Here is a 20314-nt window from a genome sequence, read left to right as displayed (position 1 = left end):
TTCCAGAGTTCTCTCCTCTTAAAGACAGAGTGCTTGACGGACATGTCCCCGAGAGCACCATTTCTCTCATCTATAAAAAACTCATCAACGATCGCTCGGACCGACCTGTACAGCTTCGGGATGCTTGGACCGATGATGGACTGGAGTTGGACGATGAAGATTGGCAGGCGGCGATATCTTCCCCTAAGGAGGTTGCGATTTCGGCGCGTCTCTGGCTGGTGCAACTGAAGATTCTACACCGAGTCTATGTCACGGGTCCACGCCTGCTGCGTATGGGTTATTCTGTTGACTGGATGTGTAGGCGTGGATGCGGTATGCTTGCTACCTTTCTTCATATTATATGGGAGTGTCCAGATGTTGTGCTATTTTGAAACCATGTACATGCTGTTATGGAAGAGGTAACGGGTGTTTTGTTGTTGCCGGAGGCCAGACCCTGTTTGTTGAATGTCTGGGAGCCAAATGACTACAGTGTTGATCAGACTCAATGGGCCACCCTTGGCAATATGATAGCGAAAAGGGACATAGCCCAACTATGGGGATCTCAGAGAGCACCTCTGGTCTCAACCTGGAAAGAAAACATGGACTGGTGCATGTTCAGGGAAAAAATGGTGTATGTCGCTCAGGGTAGGCCCAAGAAGTGGGGGAGGATATGGCACCAATGGAACTTGTATCGTGGAGAGATTTGCATTCCCCCTTTTGTAGAAGTCCCTGACATACCTCTGTCCCCGTGACCGTGCATTCCCTGAATTCTACATCCTATTGTTTATGATGTGCTCGCCCACTCCCCACCCCCCCTCCTCCGAGATCTTAGATCCTTTTATCATATATGTCCTTTCAGATGGGATTGCCCCACCTCCTCCCAGGGTCAGACACTTGCCGTATAGTTTCATTGCCTCGTTATTCTTTCTGTTTGTGTTTTCTGTTTCTTTATAAAATGTAAAATGTGAAACCTTTAATTTATCCTTCCTACCGCCACAGGATCTTCTACAATGTTGTGCGCAATCGCTGCCGGCCCCTCTGGTTGTCGGCTGATGAGCTGTGTAACACTGCAACTTTGGTCTTCATTGCTAACGGCCGGCCCCTGTGGTTGTAGGTCTGAACTTTATTATTTTTATTGTAATAAAGGTTTTAAAAAAAAAAAAGTTTGCGGTGCTGTGGCACTGAGTTCACAATCGGCCGGTATCGAGGAGGCACGTGATCATGGCGGCAACAACGTGGGAGTGGGAGGACCTTCGCTGTGGCAGAGTCTTTTCTCTTTGCAGAAGTAAACGACGCCCAAGGCGTAGCCTAATCATTTATACCGTTGCTGACGTTGCGTACGTTGTATCAGCCCACTTCAGTTCTGCTTCAAGGGGGGGAGACAACACAGCAAAATGACTGAGATATTCCCTAGAGTCTGAGATAATATGGTTGTGTCCACTGTACAGTACACACGTATCAATGGTATATCTACACACGGAAAAGTTTTTGGTTTCTATAGTGAGATGTGTATAGCATTTCAACGGTAGTCTTGGCAATGTGTAAGTTACTGTTGCTGTGCGAGTTCCTTCACTTATACATAGTTGATTGCCACATCTCTGAACATTGTGCTGTTGAGGGGACATATTATTTTGGGAAGGGCCGTTGTCCTGTTTTGCGCTGCCTCTGAGGTAGTAGAGGGGGGGGTTCAGGAGGTGTGGTTGTAGTGGTAGTGACGCTGGGTATTGTGATTTTGTTGGTTGTTGGAAGTGTAAAATTAGTACATCTATCACATATTGCTCTTTAAATATGGGTGTGAGTTGGATGTAATTCACGCAGTACACAGTCGAAGTCCTTACACTAGGTAAATGTTGATGTTAATTTGTTAGTGGTAAGGGGAACTATTGCCTGTTTTTTTTAGGTAGGAATGCAGATTTAGTTTCTTGTTGAAGATATGGGGAAGTGGTGAACATTATAATTAGGAATTGTCATTTAAAAAGCCTTTGAAATTCACTGAAAAAACCATAGGTTTCAGGCAGGTTACAGTTAAGAATTATCATTTAAAAAACCTTTTAAAAACACTGAAAAAACTATAGGTTTCGAGCAGGTTATAGTTAGGAATTATCATTTAAAAAACCTAGGAAATTCACTGAAAAAACCATAGGTTTCAGGGGTGTTATAGTTAGCTAGAGATTTCACTCATACAAAACCATTGGAATTCCTCAGTTATAGTTAGCTGTACTAACTGTAACTCTTGCGCCCGCAATCCACTGGTATTGATGTCACATATTACATAATTCATGACATGGTCATGACATGGTATTTTCTAACTTAAAATATTGAGTTGGATATTTTGAACTACAGGAATATTGAGTCCTAAATACAGTCATTGGGAAATATCGACAGCAGGAATATCGTGGTTAAGAATATCGAAATAAAGGTATGAAATATCATTTAAAAAAATTAAGAAGTCAATAATAATGTTTGCAAAAATATAGTTGTTTAAAATATCGATTTTGTATTAGTGGTATGTACTTTAGTATACATTTTGAATGTATGTGATGTTTTTTTGTATAAGTATAGTTTATGTTTTTTAATATATGTGTTATATTTTTAATACTTATCAATTTTATTTTAATTACATTTTGCACTTTTTAGTTCCATAGCCGGTTGTGGGTTTATAGGGAAAAATGGTGGGAAGTGATTTAATTATAATAAATTAATGATATTTTTTATTTTATTAATATTCATTTAATTGATATGTAATAGTGTTAATTCTGGGAAGTAGTTTTTTAATTAATTACTAATTTGTTGTTAATTAATATTAAGATATTGAACATTAAGGGCATCAGTAGGATGGCACATCCTGATGGAAAACGGGACCGGTCGCCATATGTGCGGCAGTCCCGTGGGTGATATTAGGATGCCCCCACCACACTGGTGGGTGCATCACAAAATTCTAAAATTGCGGCGGGCGGTGCATTCAGCAGCACTCGCCGCAATGGTAGAAATGCATGTTGTACATTTGCATGCACAAAGTGGCAGGCACCGCGCGGTGCCTGCCGCATTGTGAATGCAAATGTACAAATTGTGCACCCCCCAACTACCAAAATTGTGATCTCCGCTTGACTTTCCGTGGCGGCAACGCCACCACGGAAAGGCTCCTCTCCGCCAGCATATTAATATGGATGGCAGTGTCTAGCAGATACCGCCACCATATTAAATCCTTTCCCGCCCGGTTGACTCGTCGACTGTACGAAAAAGTGGCGGACGGTCTTTCCATCTGCCGGGGTCCCCCCGCCTTAGTAATATGGCGGGGGAATGGGTGGCGGGTGGGGTAGGATGTAGGGCAGATATCCCTACAGCCATGCAGGAAGTGGCGATCCGCCCTATATCCTAATGGACCCCTAAATATGGAAATTGTGTAATAAATTTTAGGTGCAGGTTGTGACATTTCTGAGGTAAGAAGTAATTTATTTTTAAATAATTATAATTAGTTGTTAAATAATATTAATTAATTATTTGAAAATTAAATGTTGACTTTTTTAAATATTTTAGTTGCGGGTTGTGGGGGTTTTAGGGGTTAAGAATGGGAAGTAGTTTATTTTTAGTTGTTAATTATTATCAATTAATTAATTGAAAATGAAATATGAACATTATTTAATTAATTTTAGATGCAGGTTCTGGTATTTATAGGGGTAGAGGGTGGGATGTAATGTATGTTTAATTAATTAATGATTAGTTTCTAATTAATATTAATTATTTAATTTTACATTAAATATGTGTAATTATTTTTAGGTGCAGGTTGTGGGGTTTATAGGGTTAAAGGGTGGGAAGTAATGTATTTTTATTTACTGAATAATTTTTTTTAAATTAATATTATTTCATTAATTGAAAATTAAATATGGGAATTGTGTAATCAATTTTAGGTGTGGGTTGTAGAGTTTATAGGGGTAAAGGATGGGAAGTTAATACATTTTTAAGTGTTTCAAATTGTTTTTAATTATTAATATTTATTTAATTGATAATAAAATATGTGAAGTATGGATGTACATTTTATTGTTAATTTAGATGTGGGTTGTGAATTGTGTGGTTGTATATGGTAGGATGATAATAAAATGAATAATCTTTTTGTTTATAAATAATTTGTAACAAAAATTATTTATTTCATTGAAAAATATTTTTATATTTCATTTAATATAATATTTGTAGGTAATACTCATATGTATTTAACATTATAATATGTTTTCATTATTTTAATGTATAATATATTAGTATTTTAATTATTAACATATGTAAGTTTTTCAATGTTTGAGTTGTTGATTTTTTGTTTGTTTTGAATTCTGAATTGCCTGTAGTCGGAATGGTAATTATTATCCGTCCGCAATCCAACACTTCCCTTACTGTTGCGCTCACTGGAGTGGGAATATTAATTTTTACCCTTCCACTATCCAACACTTTCCCTACTGTTGTACTCACTTGAGTGGCAGTAGTAATTTTTGCCCTTCAGCTATCCAACACTTTCCCTACTGTTGCACTCACTGGGGTTGGAATAGTAAATGTAATCTCCCCACTATCCAACAATTACACTACAGTTGCACCCGCTGGAGTGGGAATAGTAATTTAACCATTTCGCTATCCAACACTTTCACTACTGTTTTACACAAAGGAGTGGGGATAGTAATTTTTTCCTCTTCAGTATCCAAACCTTTCCCTACTGTTGTATTCATTGGAGTGGAAATAGTAATGTTTACCTCTCTGCTATCCAACACTTTCTCTACTGTTGCACTCACTGGAGTGGGAATAGTAAGATTTACCCCTCCACTATCCAACACTTTCCCTACTGTTGCACTGACTTTTGTGGGAATAGTCAATGTTATCCCTCTTCTATCCAACACTTTCCCTACTGTTGCTCTGACTAGAGTGGGAATCGTAATTGTTACCCCTCTGCTATCCAACACTTTCCCTAATGTTGCACTAACTGGAGTGGGAATAGTGAATTTTACCTTTCCACTACCCAACTCTTTCCCTACTGTTGCATTGATTAGTGGGAAATTTAAGTTTAAATATATTTAAATACTTTATTGTTTTAATTATTAATAGAATGTTTTTGTAACATAAATGTTACATTATTGGTATATGTGTGTGTGTATATATATATATATTCACTGAAAAAACCATAGGTTATAGACCATATATAGTTAGGAATTCGCATTTACAAAACCTTATTTTACTCACACAAAACCATTGAAATTCCATATATAGTTAGTTGCACTAACTATATATCGCGCACCCGCAATCCACTGCTGATGATGTCACATATTACATCATTCATGACATGGTCAGTGACATCACTGATGACATCACTGATGACATCTCAAATGACATCACTGATGACATCTCAAATGACATCACTGATGACATCTCATTTGACATTACTGATCACATCACTGATGATATCATTCATGTGATAATACGATGAACCTCTTCAGACTCTAATATAACCTTAGATACAATCAGTGTAAACAGACACTCACAGACTGTCACTCATCCATGGAGCTACTCACACACCTAGTCAGTCATGCAAAGAATCAATCACACCTCCATTTCCTCAACTATACAGTTATACAAACTTTACTTATTCAAACATATACTAACACGTATTTACTCTCTTATACAATCCCTGATACAAGTTCACAATGATCCATACAGCCACTCACACATTCACTGGCTCTTATGCACAGTTATTTATATATGTCAACTCTCACATGTACTGTGTTTTACATATGTACTTACTTTGACATGTAGCACTGAGATATCCATTCACTCACCAATACACTCATGCACACAGTCAACCGCCCATACAGCTGTTTCCACATGCACTTTTGAAACCATACATCTAGTGAATCAACTGCTCACACATCTATGCACAGAGTCATACACCTCCCAGCCACCCACACACACACTCAGTCTCCCATACAAATACTTGGGCAACCAATCAATAACCCATATAGTTACTCATATAGCTACTTATCAACACATGCAACAGTTTACAGAACAACAGACATAATGATGCACAAATTAAGACAGTTTAGTCACTAACCCATACACTCAGTGAGACACATTTAATCACTCACTCATACAGTCAGTCATGCACCTACTAAATCCTTCATCCAGACACTTATACATTAACGCATTCTTCAATATGTAAGACATATTTTAACTTTACAGAAACATACAGTCACTGGATGTTGTCATCAGTGATGTCATCAGTGATGTCATTTGAGATGTCATCAGTGATGTCATCAGTGATGTCACTGACCATGTCATGAATGATGTAATATGTGACATCATCAGCAGTGGATTGCGGGTGCGCGATATATAGTTAGTGCAACTAACTATATATGGAATTTCAATGGTTTTTTGTGAGTAAAATAAGGTTTTGTAAATGCGAATTCCTAACTATATATGGTCTATAACCTATGGTTTTTTCAGTGAATTTTCAAGGTTTTGTAAATGCTAATTCCTAACTATATATGGTCTATAACCTATGGTTTTTTCAGTGAATTTTCAAGGTTTTGTAAATTCTAATTCCTAACTATATATGGTCTATAACCTACGGTTTTTTCAGTGAATATATATATATACATACATATATAAACATATATCATCTGTATATCTATATAAATACAAACATAAATGCATGCATACATATACTTATATGCATACAGATGCATGTTATTTACATGAAAGTTGAAAAAACACTAATAAAAGCAAAGCTAAAAAGCCACCTCATTACAAACAGAATGGCTTTAACTTAAACGAGGGCGAGATCTATTGCATTTTCAATGCTTGTTTACTTTGGTTCCATCAAGAAGGCATTCAGATGTGTCACACATTTGCCATAAATTCTGAATGTCAGCACTCTAGTTGCACATTAGATCACTGTAGTAAAGCTACTGCTCACCAGGGACGTCTGCTGCTGGTATTCAAAGTGCATGTTTCAGTCTGCATGTCAGAATTTTTTTAATGAAATTGAAGAGGGTTTGAGAAGTCACTCAAAATGTGCCCTAATTTTTCTTTCTGCAGCACTAATCATAATTCATATGGCAAAATATACCCCCTCATTTTGTTGTTTTTTAAATTAAATGTTTTAAGAGTTACCACTTTATTCCAATCAAGATGGCTTCAGGTGTGCCATACCTTTGTAATAAGTAGGACTGTTAGCGCTCTAGTTGTTCTTTAGAACACTCTGGGACATTCTGTCATTGGGCTATACTTGGGCTACATCTGGGTGATATTTGGGCTACATTTGGGCTCTTTTGTCTCTGGTGGCCATTTTGGGAGACAGCATGTCAGAATTTTTTAATGAAATAGAAGAGGATTTGAAAAGTCACTCAAAATGTGCCCTAATTTTTCTTTCTGCAGCACTAATAATACCTTCTATTGCATAATATACCCCCTCATTTTGTTCCTTTTTAAATTAAATGTTTTAAGAGTTACCACTTTATTCCCATCACGATGGCTCCAGGTGTGCTATACCTTTGTAATAAGTAGGACTTTTAGCGCTCTAGTTGTTCTTTAGAACACTCTGGGACATTCTGTCATTGGGCTATACTTGGGCTACATCTGGGTGATATTTGGGCTCTTTTGTCTCTGGTGGCCATTTTGGGAGACTGCATGTCAGAATGTTTTAATGAAATAGAAAAGGATTTGAGAAGTCACTCAAAATGTGCCCTAATTTTTCATTCTGCAGCACTAATCATACTTTCTATGGCAAAATATACCCCCTCATGTTGTTTCTTTTTAAATTAAATGTTTTAAAAGTTACCACTTTATTCCAATCAAGATGGCTTCAGGTGTGCCATACCTTTGTAATAAGTAGGACTGTTAGCGCTCTAGTTGTTCTTTAGAACACTCTGGGACATTCTGTCATTGGGCTATACTTGGGCTACATCTGGGTGATATTTGGGCTACATTTGGGCTCTTTTGTCTCTGGTGGCCATTTTGGGAGACTGCATGTCAGAATGTTTTAATGAAATAGAAAAGGATTTGAGAAGTCACTCAAAATGTGCCCTAATTTTTCATTCTGCAGCACTAATCATACTTTCTATGGCAAAATATACCCCCTCTTGTTGTTTCTTTTTAAATTAAATGTTTTAAGAGTTACCACTTTATTCCAATCAAGATGGCTTCAGGTGTGCCATACCTTTGTAATAAGTAGGACTGTTAGTGCTCTAGTTGTTCTTTAGAACACTCTAGGAGGCTGCAGTAGAACACAAAGGAATCAACTGACAGTCTCTGTCCTTGTTGGATGTACATGTTTTACTGAGAATGTCAGACTTCATTTTCACATGACTGAGAAAGATAATGTGAATTTACAGAAAATATGCTTTCAGTTTAGCTTATAGATCCCCTTCCAAACCACTGTGGAAAAATCATGAGATATTAGTTTTCTTTCAAACAATATTCATGATATCACAGCAGAAGGTTTTTTCACATGGTAAAATCACCTTAGAACCCACCACAATTCCTAAAACGAGTATGGTACCATCAACAAATGATTTATAATGTAACTAAAGTCCTAAAACCCTCTATTAACTACAATGCTTTTTAATGAGGTGCTATCATGTATATTGGTCCCAAGATGGCTGCCAACACTTCTTGGATGAAGTGCTGACAGCCAATCAGATCAGATGTGTGGTTAGGCTCCGCCCAGATATATATCTTTTTTTGAACCTAAATTACTCAAAATCCACTGGAGCACATATATTGAGACCTGGCAAAGGCACATCGGGTTAACAGTCCCTACAATTTTGCCAAGTTTCGTGCAAATCCATTCAGCCGTTTGAGCTAAAAGTGAGGCCAACCGCCCTATGGAAATTAACATGGGAAAAACCCGTTTTGGGACCCCCGTTTATCTCGGCCCCCCCTTGATGAAACCCCCCCAAATTGTCAGAGGCTGCTCAGAAACAAAATGTTCCATTTTCCTGAAGATTTCAGCCAATTCCGTCCACAAACGCCAAAGTTATTAGACATAGAATTTTCAAAAATCCCATAGAGAAAAAATCCTAACTATATATACCTACTGGCGACCGCCAGTAGGTAATATATATATATATATATATATATGACTACACTTCGTCTCACAATTCAACACGCTCTCAGACATCCAATAAACGCCAGAAATCAGCAGAGTCCAAGGGTGTTTCACACCCTTGGACTCTGCTGATTTCTGGCGTTTATTGGATGTCTGAGAGCGTGTCGAATTGTGAGACGAAGTGTAGTCATTGAAGTTACCGGCATGCTCTGCCGGCATTCACGCCACTTCCCACGGGGCCTACTGCAACCCTTTGGAGCAACTTGGAAACTTGGATCGCCAGTAGGTATATATAGTTAGGATTTTTTCTCTATGGGATTTTTGAAAATTCTATGTCTAATAACTTTGGCGTTTGTGGACGGAATTGGCTGAAATTTTCAGGAAAATTGAACATTTTGTTTCTGAGCAGCCCCTGACAATTTGGGGGGGTTTCATCAAGGGGGGGCCGAGAAAAAAGGGGGGTCCCAAAACGCGTTTTTCCCATGTTAATTTCCATAGGGCGGTTGGCCTCACTTTTAGCTCGAACGGCTGAATGGATTTGCACGAAACTTGGAAAAACTGTAGGGACTGTTAGCCCGATGTGCCTTTGCTAGGTCTCAATATATGTGCTCCAGTGGATTTTGAGTAATTTAGGTTCAAAAAAAGATATATATCTGGGCGGAGCCTAACCACACATCTGATCTGATTGGCTGTCAGCACTTCATCCAAGAAGTGTTGGCAGCCATCTTGGGACCAATATACATGATAGCACCTCATTAAAAAGCATTGTAGTTAATAGAGGGTTTTAGGACTTTAGTTACATTATAAATCATTTGTTGATGGTACCATACTCGTTTTAGGAATTGTGGTGGGTTCTAAGGTGATTTTACCATGTGAAAAAACCTTCTGCTGTGATATCATGAATATTGTTTGAAAGAAAACTAATATCTCATGATTTTCCCACAGTGGTTTGGAAGGGGATCTATAAGCTAAACTGAAAGCATATTTTCTGTAAATTCACATTATCTTTCTCAGTCATGTGAAAATGAAGTCTGACATTCTCAGTAAAACATGTACATCCAACAAGGACAGAGACTGTCAGTTGATTCCTTTGTGTTCTACTGCAGCCTCCTAGAGTGTTCTAAAGAACAACTAGAGCGCTAACAGTCCTACTTATTACAAAGGTATGGCACACCTGAAGCCATCTTGATTGGAATAAAGTGGTAACTCTTAAAACATTTAATTTAAAAAGAAACAACATGAGGGGGTATATTTTGCCATAGAAAGTATGATTAGTGCTGCAGAATGAAAAATTAGGGCACATTTTGAGTGCCTTCTCAAATCCTTTTCTATTTCATTAAAACATTCTGACATGCAGTCTCCCAAAATGGCCACCAGAGACAAAAGAGCCCAAATGTAGCCCAAATATCACCCAGATGTAGCCCAAGTATAGCCCAATGACAGAATGTCCCAGAGTGTTCTAAAGAACAACTAGAGCGCTAACAGTCCTACTTATTACAAAGGTATGGCACACCTGAAGCCATCTTGATTGGAATAAAGTGGTAACTCTTAAAACATTTAATTTAAAAAGAAACAACATGAGGGGGTATATTTTGCCATAGAAAGTATGATTAGTGCTGCAGAATGAAAAATTAGGGCACATTTCGAGTGACTTCTCAAATCCTTTTCTATTTCATTAAAACATTCTGACAGGCAGTCTCCCAAAATGGCCACCAGAGACAAAAGAGCCCAAATGTAGCCCAAATATCACCGAGATGTAGCCCAAGTATAGCCCAATGACAGAATGTCCCAGAGTGTTCTAAAGAACAACTAGAGCGCTAACAGTCCTACTTATTACAAAGGTATGGCACACCTGAAGCCATCTTGATTGGAATAAAGTGGTAACTCTTAAAACATTTAATTTAAAAAGGAACAAAATGAGGGGGTATATTTTGCCATATGAATTATGATTAGTGCTGCAGAAAGAAAAATTAGGGCACATTTTGAGTGACTTCTCAAACCCTCTTCAATTTCATTAAAAAATTCTGACATACAGTCTCCCAAGATGGCCACCAGAGACAAAAGAGCCTAAATGTAGCCCAAATATCACCCAGATGTAACCCAAGTATAGCCCAATGACAGAATGTCCCAGAGTGTTCTAAAGAACAACTAGAGCGCTAACAGTCTTACTTATGACAAAAGTATGGCACACCAGAAGCCATCTTGATTGGAATGAAGTGGTAAGTCTGAAAACACTCAATTTAAAAAGGAACAACATGAGGGGGTTAATTTTGCCATAGAAAGTATGATTAGTGCTTCAGAAAGAAAAATTAGGGATCATTTTGAGTGACTTCTCAAATCCTCTTCTATTTCATTAAAAAAATTCTGACATGCAGACTGAAACATGCACTTTGAATACCAGCAGCAGACGTCCCTGGTGAGCAGTAGCTTTACTACAGTGATCTAATGTGCAACTAGAGTGCTAACATTCAGAATTTATGGCAAATGTGTGACACATCTGAATGCCTTCTTGATGGAACCAAAGTAAACAAGCATTGAAAATGCAATAGATCTCGCCCTCGTTTAAGTTAAAGCCATTCTGTTTGTAATGAGGTGGCTTTTTAGCTTTGCTTTTATTAGTGTTTTTTCAACTTTCATGTAAATAACATGCATCTGTATGCATATAAGTATATGTATGCATGCATTTATGTTTGTATTTATATAGATATACAGATGATATATGTTTATATATGTATGAATATATATATATTCACTGAAAAAACCATAGGTTATAGACCATATATAGTTAGGAATTAGCATTTACAAAACCTTGAAAATTCACTGAAAAAAACATAGGTTATAGACCATATATAGTTAGGAATTAGCATTTACAAAACCTTGAAAATTCACTGAAAAAACCATAGGTTATAGACCATATATAGTTAGGTCTATGCACAGAGTCATACACCTCCCAGCCACCCACACACACACTCAGTCTCCCATACAAATACTTGGGCAACCAATCAATAACCCATATAGTTACTCATATAGCTACTTATCAACACATGCAACAGTTTACAGAACAACAGACATAATGATGCACAAATTAAGACAGTTTAGTCACTAACCCATACACTCAGTGAGACACATTATTTAATCACTCACTCATACAGTCAGTCATGCACCTACTAAATCCTTCATCCAGACACTTATACATCCACTCATTCTTCAATATGTAAGACATATTTTAACTTTACAGAAACATACAGTCACTGGATGTTGTCATCAGTGATGTCATCAGTGATGTCATTTGAGATGTCATCAGTGATGTCATCAGTGATGTCACTGACCATGTCATGAATGATGTAATATGTGACATCATCAGCAGTGGATTGCGGGTGCGCGATATATAGTTAGTGCAACTAACTATATATGGAATTTCAATGGTTTTGTGAGAGTAAAATAAGGTTTTGTAAATGCGAATTCCTAACTATATATGGTCTATAACTTATGGTTTTTTCAGTGAATATATATATATATATATATATATATATATATATATATATATATATATATATATATATATATATATTCAATGAAAAAAACATAGGTTTCAGGCCTTATATAGTTAGGAATTAGCTTTTAAAAAAACCTTTGAAATTCACTCAAAAAACTATACGTTTTAGGGGTGTTATAGTTAGCTGGACATTTCACTCATACAAAACCATTTGAAATTGCTCCTATATAGTTAGTTGTACTAACTATATTTCGCGCATCCACAACCCACTGCTGATGATGTCACATATTAGATCATTCATGACATGGTCAGTGACATCACTGATGACATCTCAAATGACATAACTGATGACATCACTGATGACATCATCCAGTGAATGTCGTTTGCTTCGTTATTTAAATATGCATTATATATATAGAAATTTGCGTTGAAGAATGAGTGGATATATATAAATACATTTTTGGATGGATCATTTAGTAGCAGTGTAATTGACTGTTTGCAGTAGTGTGGCTCACTGGTTAGAGGCGGCAGACCCGAGAGCAGAGGACGGCCCGGGACCAGGGTTCGATTCCCGACGCGGCAGGTTTCTGGACCAGGGTCAGCGGACTCGATAATTCTCTCGCCTCGGTGCCCACTCTGATCAGCGATCACACTTGGCAACTCTGGGCATAAGCTTGCCTCATCTGCACTAACGGCCCCACCAGACCGCCGGGGATGCCTGGTCTCACCCTGGAGATACCCATTAAGGGACCATCTCTCAGGGAAGCCAGGAAGGGTTTCGCAGCGGTCGAAGCGCGGAGATACTCCTCCGGGAGTCGATCCTAGCGCTATATAAACTTGCAATTAATTAATTAATTAATTAATTAATTAATTAATCACTTGACCAATTTATAGTGTCTCACTAAATATATTAGATAGTGACTAAACTGTGTGAATATCTGTATTACTTTGTCAGTTGTTGTGTAAACTGGTTATAAAGTTGGTTACTAGCTATGTGAAAGTCTATATTAGTTATTGATTAGTTAACTGAGTATTTGTATGGGAGAGTGAAAGTGTGTGTGGTTCGGTGGGGGGTGTGTGGCTGTCCAAAGATGTGTGAATAGTAGATTCAGTAGGTATATGAAGTTAAAATTACATGTTCTAACAGTTTGGGTGAGTGAATCTCTTTATGGGTGTGATGATGAGCAAATATATTTCTCAATGGTACATGTCCAACAAACTAGAAAAATAAAAGGCAGTGTATGTGTCAGTTGTTGTATATAAATAAGTATACATAAGACTCAATGATTGTGTGAGTGACTGTATGGATAACTGTATCCTTGTAATAATGATTTTATAATTCACTAAGTATGACTTACTATCTAAATGAATAGATGAAGTGGTGTTTGTATAAGTGTGTAGCTAAGTAAATATGTAAGTATGATCCATTGTTTGCATAAGTGAGTAGAATGACTTCATATGTGAATAGGATGTCTGCTGTTGTTTAATGTTGATATAGGTGTATAGGTATTTTTGATAGTGTTCTATTGTTCATTGACAGCATGTATGAGTGAATCTACAGGTAAGTGATTAGATGTTTGTATACATCTATGAATCACTGAGTGGGTTTTTAGATACTTGTATTGCTGTGACAATGGATTCAAAATTTCAAATATTATACAAAGAGTGATGAAAGATTTTACTAGTGTATGAAAAGGTGTATGTGATTGTCACATGGATGATGTCATCAGTGATGTCATTTGAGATATCATCAGTGATGTCACTGACCATGTCATGAATGTTCTAATATGTGACATCATCAGCAGTGGATTGCGGGTGTGCGAAATATAGTTAGTACTACTAACTATATAGGAGCAATTTCAATGGTTTTGTATGAATGAAATGTCCAGCTAACTATAACACCCCTAAAACGTATAGTTTTTTGAGTGAATTTCAAAGATTTTTTAAAAGCTAATTCCTAACTATATAAGGCCTGAAACCTATAGTTTTTTCACTGAATTTCAAAGGTTTTTTAAATGCTAATTCCTAACTATATAAGGCTGGAAACCTATGGTGTTTTCAGTGAATTTGCAAGGTTTTTTAAATGCTAATTCCTAACTATATAAGGCCTGAAATCTATGGTTTTTTCAGTGAATTTGCAAGGTTTTTTAAATGCTAATTCCTAACTATAAAGAGCCTGATACCTGTGGTTTTTACAGTGAATTTGCAAGGCTTTTTAAATACTAATTCCTAACTATATAAGGCCTGAAACCTATGGTTTTTAAGTGAATGTGCAAGGTTTAAATACTAATTCATAACTATATAAGGCCTGAAACCTATGTTTTTTCAGTGAATTTCAAAGGTTTTTTTAATGCTAATTCCTAACTATATCAGGCCTGAAACCTATGATTTTTCATTTAATTTCGACGGTTTTTTAAATGACAATTTTTAAATGTATTAATTGTTATTTTTTTTCATATTGATTTACTACATTTTTGCAGGCAGGTGTTCAGAGGGCGCGCCCCCTTTTTACAACATTCTGCAACGCAACCCCTGGCACGTTTGCAGAGGAGGAACTAATTCCCCTTGCATACTGGCGTTCCCTGGGGGGCAACTAGCCCACCAGGAGCCACCAGTATAAGCTAGTGGGCTGCATTGCATTGCAGAGAGGTGTAATGAGGCCACACCCTTTTTTACAACTCTCTGCGGCGCAGCCCCCGGGTATGTTTGCAGAGGAGGAACTCATTCCCCTTGCATACTGAGGGTCCCTGGGGGGCAACTAACCCACCAGGAGCCTCCAGTATGCGCCAGGAGGCTGCTTTGCTTTGCCCCGGAGGGCGGCTGTCCCCCCAGGGCAGTGGGGGGGGAATTGGGCGCTCCCCACACTTCTTTATCACTATGCCCTCGTGATTTGGTCCCCCTTGGAGGTAATTTTTAAATAAACATACCAGGATTTTTTTTAAAACATTTTTGGCCTTGGGGGTACTTGTGGGACCCCCTGAGCAGGCCTAGTGGGTCAGGGTGCTTCTACCCTGCCCCCTTTTTTTCTACACGTTTATTTTTCTGCTTTCTTGTGCCTCGGTCTACCTAGCACAAGATTAATGCCAACACTTCCTGGTTAGAAGTGTTGACAGCCAATGAGCATGCTGCTTTCCTGTGAAAGCAAACAAAACAAATGATGGACAGAATGTGGATCAATGTCACACACTCACCCCAGTCCAAAGATCTGGGCCCAAATCCTTCTTTTTTTTGCACTCCACACCACCCTGGGTTAGACAATGGCGATATGCAAATCAGCTCTGACCCTGTGCCCCATGGGAACAGTCCAGTCCGAACTACAAAAACCTTGTCCTTCCCAGAACGGAATCAAGCATCCGAGGACCGGACCGGTTTCGAGGTAACACCTCTCATCAGCCCGGCTAGCTTGACTCCAGTGGTGTGGAGTGCCTGGGACCCACGTCTGAGCATCCCCAGCGCACTTATGGCGGCAATTGCAAACAAAACAAATGATGGACAGAATGTGGATCAATGTCACACACTCACCCCAGTCCAAAGATCTGGGCCCAAATCCATCGTTTTTTTGCACTCCACACCACCCTGGGTTAGACAATGGCGATATGCAAATCAGCTCTGACCCTGTGCCCCATGGGAACAGTCCAGTCCGAACTACAAAAGCCATGTCCTTCCCAGAACAGGACTGGACCGGTTTCGAGGTAACACCTCTCATCAGCCCGGCTAGCTTGACTCCAGTGGTGTGGAGTGCCTGGGACCCACGTCTGAGCATCCCCAGCGCACTTATGGCGGCAATTGCAAACAAAACAAATGATGGACAGAATGTGGATCATTGTCACACACTCACCCCAGTCCAAAGATCTGGGCCCAAATCCATCGTTTTTTTGCACTCCACACCACCCTGGGTTAGACAATGGCGATATGCAAATCAGCTCTGACCCTGTGCCCCATGGGAACAGTCCAGTCCGAACTACAAAAGCCATGTCCTTCCCAGAACGGAATCAAGCATCCGAGGACCGGACCGGTTTCGAGGTAACACCTCTCATCAGCCCGGCTAGCTTGACTCCAGTGGTGTGGAGTGCCTGGGACCCACGTCTGAGCATCCCCAGCGCACTGTGAAAGGCATGCTGATTGGCTGCCGCTGTCTGTCACCACTCCAAACCAGGAAGTGTTGGCAGCCATCTTGTGCCTCGGTAGAACCAAGGCACAAGAAAGCAGTGAAAAAAGGTGCAAAACAATGCAAAGGGGGCAGGGTAGAAGCCCCCTGACCCACTAGGCCTGCTTAGGGGGTCTCACAAGGACCCACGAGGCTTAAAGAATCGCGGGGTGCGCGCACCGTACGCATGCGGTGGGCGCAACCCCGCAATATTTAAAAAAAAAACAGAAACATTCTTTGGCCTGGGGGTCCTTGTGGGACCCCCTGAGCAGGCCAAGGGGGTCAGGGTAGTTCTACCCTGCCCCCTTTGCGTGTTTTGCACCTTTGTTTCACTGCTTTCTTGTGCCTTAGTTCTACCGAGGCACAAGATGGCTGCCAACACTTCTACCCGGCCCCCTTTTTGAGTTCTACACATTTGTTTTTCTGCTTTCCTGTCCCTCAGTCTACTGAGGCACAAGATGGCTGCCAACAATTTCTGTTTTGGAGTGTTGACAGACAGTGGCAGCCAATCAGCATGCAGTTTGTACTCGGGAAGATACAGAGTCCATTAAGCTTACAGTGCACTCACGGTGCAATGCCTATAGATATATATATTTTTAAAATCCGATTTTCTCAACAACTACTGGAGGTATTTACACCATTTTACCAAAAGGGCGTACTGCGTACCAGGCCCCACCATTTTGCCAAGTTTGGTGTAATTCCGTTCATCGGTTCGGGCTGTAGCCTTGTCTAGATGTCCTATGAAAAACTGCATGGGGAAAACACGTTTTGGGACCCCCTTTTTTCTTGGCCCCCGCTTCACGAATCCCCCCGAAACTTCCAGGGAAGGAGGGGTGCATAAGGAGCCATCTTCTTTGAGAAAATCGCGTACATTCATTAACCGGCGCCAAAGTTATCCCCAATAGAATGTTGCAGATTTCCTATGGAAACTAGGTCCTAACTATATATACCTACTGGCGAACTGTATATATTTTTTAAATTATAAAATTAATTTTAAGTAATAGTTTAATAATTGTTTTACAGTAAATATTTATTATAATTATTATATATGTGTGTTTACCTTTTTCAGGTTAAATTCATTTGCTATTTTTGTTAAAATATATACTAAATCTATTTGTTTAAATTAAGCTTATTATTTAATATATTTCATATTTATTATTTTATTTTATAAATATATATCTTTATTTATGTCATCAATATTTTTGTTTTGGTATTTTTGTACCTATTTTCAAAAATATAGAATGTCAATTTTTTTTACATCTATATTTATTACTCGATATTGTGATATGGGGATGTTTTGGATGTCGATGTTTTCCCATGTACATGTCAGCAGGTAAAGAAAACTGTAGGTATCGTGATTTCTTGTTGAATTGCAATCTGGTCTTGGTATAAATCAAACTCTACTATGACTTGGTACAGTGCATTCATCTAGCAACATTTATCTATCGTTAAATGACCTAAATATGTCTCGTGAGGACGTTCCTACTTCTCACCAGCTTCATTATTCTCTCTTTAGCTGAATTCTTCCCAGCGAGGTACCTATCTCCAGGGAATACACAAAGTGTATGTTATGAATAGGTTTCTTTTAATTGGTACATTTAGATTTTTCAATTTACTGCTCTTCATCGGAGGTAAAATGTAATAAATGAGCAGATCAAATCAGTACATCGAGCGAAGTAAATAAGAAAACATTGAGGGTAATTTTTGTTGCTACCAAATCTGTTTATTTAATTCCCAGGCATGTGTGCATACAAACATGAAAAGACGTGTGATCATTTATAAATCACAATACAACATTAACAAACAGATGCTGTGCTGGTGAGATACAGTCCAGGTGGTGCCTGCAAAACATATTTCAAGGGACCCCAAACCATATGAAAATCCTAAAAATATTTTTGTTCACAATGAAAATATCCTGACAGTTAAAAAGATTTTTTTTAACTGTATTCATTTCAAAATCATTTTGAACTATTTCTGCAAACATACATTCTTCTTTTAAGACCTTTCATGTTCTTTATTGCAGAACAATAATTAATGCAAGCGGATAGACAGGCATCATTAAGCGGGGAATATCCAAACGTTTTTTGTGGTATTTGAAGCAATGAGTTTTCAACTGCAGACTCAGAGGGAAGTGACGTCATGAAAAACAACGGTCAGACGTTAAATACATTATAAGATAATGAGTGGCATTAAACACATTCAGTTTATAAATGCAGCCATTTTACAAAACAGCAGAATGTGTTCGTTGATAACACTACTGTGAAGTCACAGTGATTGTAACTTGTAGTGCCATATATATATATTTATGTACTTAGTAGTTTTGTATATCACTGCATTTGGCATTTACGAGCAATAGGTAGTTTAATAGAATACGAGTAGGGAGGGAACGAAGTCCAGGTGGATATCCATTACCTTTAGTTATATCACAAGGCATCAAACTCTCTAAGGGAAGGGTGTAGTTAAGCATGCTTGGAGCAGGATGCTTTTGACTCTAGCTGTCATCAGGCAGGTTACCAACTCCAGGTATCCCCACTGTTTCTGCGACGATGGTTGCACCACCTGCACTCGTGGAAGAAGAACAGAATCTGCTGTGACAGCCCTGGAGTCACTTAACAATGCACGACAAGATCCTTCAGCCCAGAAGGAGTGCTGACAGTGAGGGCCCTGCTCAGAGAACCTCATCAGTTCTCTGGCATATTTTTGCAGCTTGAGCTGGGGTGAGGATGCTGAGCATTATGGCAGCACCCTGGGTGGGAGGTGTGTTAGAAATTGGGATACCGATTGACTGGGTTGTGAGACCTAGTCAAGCAACAACCACAATCCTATTCAGAATAAGGCACAAGCAAACACCCAGGTAGCTTGGCACAAAACAGTCAGACTTAACTTAGAGGCAATGTCTAAAGTATTTGTGCAGAACTTCAAACAAACTTTAAACAATACAACAGTGAAAACATCATACAAAAGTATCCCATGCAAGGAAGGTAAATAGAGCAACATTTAATAAATAAAACAAGATCAAGAAAGCACAAATCCTATAAGTAGAACTAAGGTCATGAATTTTTAAAGGATAAATTGTAAATTGGAGCCTAAAAGCAGAGAGCGCCAACTGCGACTGTCTGGTTACGCTGGACCTGGTCAAAGTCAGGAGTTCAGGCCAACCGTGATGGAGCATGATTTGGAAACAGTCCAAGATTAGTCCCACTAAAGTTTTAGCTTATGTTTTGTTCCAAATGTCCAATTCACATTGGAGAGGGTTACCAGGAGCAAGGAGAGTGTCGCAGGCAGTGGTCGTGTGGCACGAAGAGCAGGCCAGGCATTGAGATGGATGGGCTGGTGCTTCATGTTTGCGGTTACACGTAGGCTATTGATGTTGCTGTCAATGCTGCTGTGCAACAGAGGGGTTAGCAGCAGCTCACACGGATTTTTGGAGGTATCAGATCTGTTCTGGTGCACAGGGGTCAAGTTGTCGCTGACGCATAGGCCTAAAAGCTTGAAATCAAGAGCTTGAGAGTCACACCAAGTATCCAGGACCTGAGAGGCACGACATGGAGGCCAGAAACCCACTGAAGATGGGTCCAGGAACTGTTGTGGAGCCTTTTTTGTTGGAGAGGCT

This window comes from Lissotriton vulgaris, chromosome 3_2, assembly GCF_964263255.1.
Source record: "Lissotriton vulgaris chromosome 3_2, aLisVul1.2, whole genome shotgun sequence".
NCBI lineage: Eukaryota > Metazoa > Chordata > Amphibia > Caudata > Salamandridae > Lissotriton > Lissotriton vulgaris.
This window is presented reverse-complemented; position numbering follows the sequence as displayed.